This window comes from Topomyia yanbarensis, chromosome 3 (genome assembly GCF_030247195.1).
Source record: "Topomyia yanbarensis strain Yona2022 chromosome 3, ASM3024719v1, whole genome shotgun sequence".
NCBI lineage: Eukaryota > Metazoa > Arthropoda > Insecta > Diptera > Culicidae > Topomyia > Topomyia yanbarensis.
The window spans coordinates 332,490,159-332,495,720 of record NC_080672.1 but is presented as its reverse complement, the minus strand read 5'-3'; the positions used below and the strand labels follow the sequence as shown (position 1 = coordinate 332,495,720).

The 5,562-nt window shown below is 39.6% G+C and overlaps 1 pseudogene; it reads left to right on the top strand.

Annotated features, from left to right (window-relative positions):
- The first annotated feature begins 222 nt into the window (after positions 1-222).
- LOC131688113 (uncharacterized) lies at positions 223-1,295 on the top strand (annotated as a pseudogene).
- Positions 1,296-5,562: the final 4,267 nt, after the last annotated feature.

Sequence of the window (5,562 nt, the reverse complement as noted above, 5' to 3'; positions counted from 1 at the left end):
TTGTCAAAAATTCAAATTATGAGCATGGAAAATCTTTCGACTGCGTTGAATATTTTAAGCATATTGCAAGAAGTGAAAGAGCTTTGCAATGCCAGAGAGCATAGCGAACGTCGTTGGTGGGTACGGCCATCCAATCAAGCAAGGGCCACTGAAGGCTTTTTCGAGACTTCATTCGATCTCATGAGGTAGCATGATCCGGAATACTTTTTCCGGTGCACCCGGATGACCCCAGCAGCGTTTGATAAACTTTTCGATGTGGTCGGAAAACTGCTTGTGAAAAAATCTTTGCGTCAACCGATTGCTGCAAAATGCAGACTGTTTCTCACATTGATGTAAGAGCTGTGCAGCAATAAACCACTCGAAAATTGTATAAAATCTTCCGTTTGATTTTTAGGTACTTAGCTCACGGTTCGAGCCATTTTTATTTATCACGATTGTTCCGGATGGGAGTGTCAACAGTGCGGTCAATAACACAGGAAGTTACACAAATCATATGGAACAAACTGTGTGCCATATATTTGCCTGAAGTGGATGAAAACTCTTGGAAGCAGTATAGTAACGAGTTTAAAATACAGTGGAACCTACCAAATTGCTGCGGCGCCATTGACGGCAAGCATATTACATTGGAGTGCCCACCAAAATCCGGCTCACTCTATTTCAATTACAAGAAACAACACTCCATATCGCTCATGGCCATTTGTTATACAAATTATAATTTCTTAGCTGTTGATGTAGGAGCATATGGAGGTAATTCAGATGGAAGTGTGTTTGCAGCTAGTGAATTCGGACGTCGACTTCTTCGAGATGAGTTGAATTTACCTGGCCCATGCGCATTACCACGAAGCGAACTATATAGTAGGTAACGCAGCATTTCCACTTAAACCTAATTTGATGCGGCCGTATCCAGGTAGGAATCTATCTCCGATCAAAGAAAACTTTAACCGATGATTGTCTAGAGCACGACGGACCATCGAAAATGCTTTTGGCATTATCGTTGGAGAATTTTAAAATCTCCACTCATCATGCACCCGATGTCAGCGGAGCATATTGTAAAATCAGTGGTGATTCTGCACAACTTTGTCAAACAGCATTGTGGATCCCAATACGCTCCACGAGGGTTTGCTGACATAGCTAACGAAGACGGTGACGTTCAAGAAGGTGAGTGGAGGGAGCTAGTTGAACCCATGGCGAGCGTTTCCGCAGGCATTGCCCAACGTGGGAACAACGCAGCGCGTAGTGCATATGACATACGTGATTTATTGGCTCAATATTTACTTGAAAATCAAATTCCATGAATAATAATATCACTACATACATGAAAGTATATATTTCTTGTTACTATAAATAAACAAAATTAGTAAGTTTCTCTAAATAAATAAAATTATTAAATGAGAATACTAAGATTCCGAAACTTTTCCTTAACCTTTATCATCTACCAGTTCTTTTGAAAAAAGTGATAACCTCACATCGAAAAATGTTTCCACCTTCTAGTGGATCTATGTGGCAACCCAGTTAAGTTCAGCCGCATTGCTGACTGGTGCTATATTAATTATGTAATTCGTATTCCGGCTCCAGTGACACAACTGATTCTAGTTAGAAACGCTTGTGTCACTGTAGCCGGAATACGAATTAGAACCAGCCAGAATTCCGGCTCCTTTCCGGCTGAACTTTGCTGGGAAGTGCCAAAAAGAAAGAAAAACATTCGATAATAGGTTTGTTCCAGTATCAGGAGAAACTGGAAATACCCCGAAGACAGCCAGGTAGAAAATCGTTTCTGTATTCTCTTCTTCCTGTTCCTGTATTCTCTTGGTAGCAGCCCAGAGTAAAAAGAAGCAAGTAATTTTTTCTCCGGGGGCCTGTTTGCTCCGAACCAGCTTCCGTATACTGGAACAAACCTACTGCTGTTGGTTCACGCACATATAGGTCTTTCTAATTCGAATGATGTCATCCAAGCCTCTGATTAAAATAACTTTGTAAATCACTCAATAGCTTTTATTTGGGAATACGAAAACAAGTTTAAAGTAGACACAGTAAAAATAATCAAAATCAAAAGTACATATCAATTTAAAACCACATTCATATGCAGGTGTTGCAAATTATTAAACTGATGGAGATTCGTTCACATGGTTTAAAAATTCGAATGCTGCCCGTATGCATTCTTTCAATTTGATGTTATTCATTTATATCAATAAGGTTGTACACACGCGTAGTGAACTCCACCTCCAAATCCCTTCCAACATTAAGAGGTAACATTTCCATTCTTTCTGCTAGGTAGTGGCAAAATGTAGCATGACGACGGCCTTGATTCGCCGTTACAGATACCACGTCATCAATCTTGGTAAAAAGACCGCTTATTCTGTCATCAATCCCGGCCTTTCGCTTACGGCTAGGTGGTACGTTTGATGCGAGGGCTGGAGTTGCACCAAATTCTTCTTCGTCTTCATCGTCTTGTCTTCCATCGGTATTGTCGAAAAAGCCATCTTGGGAACTAGATGCTCTACGTTGTATCGAACTTCTAGTTGCCATGTAACTCTGGCTAGTTCTGGGTTGTGTTAGATGCATGTCCTCATTTCAAGGGATATTTCTACTTGTATCGGGTAGTACTGATTGTACTCGCCTTGAGCTTGTTATTTTCGACAGTTTTGGTATGTACCGACAGTTGGCTTCCACTTGGCGTGTAATTTCCGCTAGTCCTGACAGTATGTACGCAGTGTACTAACAGATTTATCGATATATACTATATATAGTGCATTGCGCACATAATAAGTGCGACTAAAAGTGCGGAAACGCTTATAAAACAGCGCTTTTACATTGAATTGTCTTTGTGTCTATTACGCACTTATGTATTATCCAACGAGGAATAAGTGCGCCTCATACATGAAAACGATTCAATGTAAAAGCGCACTGTTATAAGAAAAATCGCACTTTTATGTAGTCCAGTTTTAAATGCCATCAATAATAAACATTCTTAGGATTGTTCCGGCACATCTAACCCTTATATTCCCGGTTTCTTAACGAAGGTCGCTTGCATATTTTTTTTAAACTTACGTTCTTAACTCGCAATGGGCCGAGAGAAATGAAAGCTCGTTGAAAAATATCCATTTAGATTCATAAACATCTTCGGATGCTGCACCAGAAACCGCTGTTTGATCCTGTTTTCTTCTTTCTTTCACGTACCGATCCTTAAGATTCCTCCATTTTGTTCTTGCAATACCTTCTGAAAATGAAATTGTTTGAACCAGTTGATTGGAGATAAAATAATAGATGTTTACCCGATATATTGAGCGTTTTGCTAATTAATAACCATGCTTTAACTCGGGCGCCACTATTTCGATAGGCAATTGTACCCTTCGCGTAAATGCATGGATACTCTTTAACGAGAGAAATTAATCTCTTTTCTATGCACAGTTCATGATCGTCTTCTCTTTCCATGTCGATGCACAAGTTCAAAGAATTTTCGAATAGACTCGACAGCTCAATGTTTTGTTTATCATTTATATATCAGTGTCACTCTAATGGCGTTTTTGCTTGGCCCCGAAACTGTGTCAGCCCAGTCAAAAGGGTAAGTTGCTGGCTACCCGAGCAAACGAAAAGCCCATAATACACCCATGCTCATGGGGTTGGACATGGGTGTTTGAAATGGGTTCAACCCATGAAAACACCGTCACCATGGTCCGGTAGATCCCATATAAAATACCATATGTTGGTGTATTTATGGGTTATTGAGACCATTTTATGGTGTCTTGATGGTTGTGAATTTTGGCACGGACCATGTTTAGGGTCTTTTCAAGGGGCTATGTGGTGTTTGAACCCATGAGTATTTGCTCGGGTAACGGGAGGCTATTTGAAAACTCGGATGCGCTAATTTCCCTGCAATTTACCAGCAAATTGCTGGCAATTAGGGGGCTATTTCAAATGCAACATTTGGGCGATTTGCCGCCGTCTTTTTTGCCGCCCAAGCCGCCCTTAAATCACCCACGGAACGCTCCATTTAATCGCCCTTAATTGGGTCATTAGGCTATATATAGTTTTCCGTTCCATTTGATAAATTTTAGGTCCAATATACATAATATAACATAATTTTGAAAAAAAATTGTAATATGTAAAAACGATTTTTTTGTATTTTTTAAATAAATCTTATGTAAACTTGGCAACCATACATAGGAAAACTACGGTTGTTTACATTTTTTTACGGATTTTTTTTCCCATTTAATGACCCAATTCAATTGTGTCATTAAATGAGAAAAAAGTCGTTTTGCCTTTCTCATATAGAAAGGTTATGCAATCACTCTGAAAAACGTCAACCTAATCCCGGCCCGGAGGGCCGAGTGTCATATCCCATTCGACTCAGTTCGTCGAGATCGGAAAAAGTCTGTATGTGTGTGTATGTGTGTATGTATGTGTGTGTATGTGTGTGTATGTGTGTGTATGTATGTGCGTATGTGTCAAATAATGTCACTCATTTTTCTCAGAGATGGCTGGACCGATTTGCCCAAACTTAGTCTCAAATGAAAGGTGCAACCTTCCCATCGGCTGCTATTGAATTTTGGATCGATCGGAATTCTGGTTCCGGAATTACGGGTTTCAGAGTGTTGCCACACAGAAATTTCTCATATAAACTATAGGAAAAATTAAAAATAGAATTTTTATTTTTGATGCTAAATGTGTTCAAGGTGCGTGAAACGTCGAGATTTGATGCAAACTCGAAAAAAAAATTTGACGACGATTCACTTTTTTGGATTTTGGCACATTTTTGCCTTTCTAATATAGAAAGGTTATGCAATCACTCTGAAAAACGTCAACCTAATCCCGGCCAAATTTTTTTTTCGACTCGCATAAGGTTTCTGGATTTTAACAGGGGCGTAGTTGATGGTTTACGGAGAGGGGTTCCATCCCCTCCCCCTCTACTGTTCACTCCCCTCCTTTAAAAATCTCCTTAAATCACCCTTCAGACCACCACCCCATCCAGCCCTCATACCCCTCCCTTTCAACCCCATCATCTTTAAACCACCACTATATCACAAAGCATACCAATTTAAGCTGGGGAGTCGTTCGTTCATGGGACTTTCGCCCTCCTCACATACCCACCCCCGCATGACAAAATGAGTTAGCAAGCAGATAACATTGATCTAATGCTGATTAGGCTAATGAAGTATGATATTTTTTTGTTTCAAGTGTTTCACCGTCGACACGTAGCTCATTAAGTTCGTGGCTGGCATGCCATTGTGTATAAGTGCAAAGTGTACTAAGAATGTAATGGACATTTCCTCAATTATGTTGAACATAAAAAGCCTCCGTGCCATAGTTTAGAGAAATGAGAAAGGCACAATTGCACCGCTAGGTGGATTAAAACAGGTTTTTTATTACTTACATCGATAAAGCTGATTTTCGTGATTGCAACAATGTTTTTTTCCAACTCAGGAAACGTGAAAATAATATTAAAATTTAAAATAAAGAAATATGTTGACAGTCTGGATTTGACGCTATAGGAAGGATTTGACATATCGAATTTCACTACAAATGATGCCCTGTCATAAAAAATTAAGGCATGTTTTCTCGGTT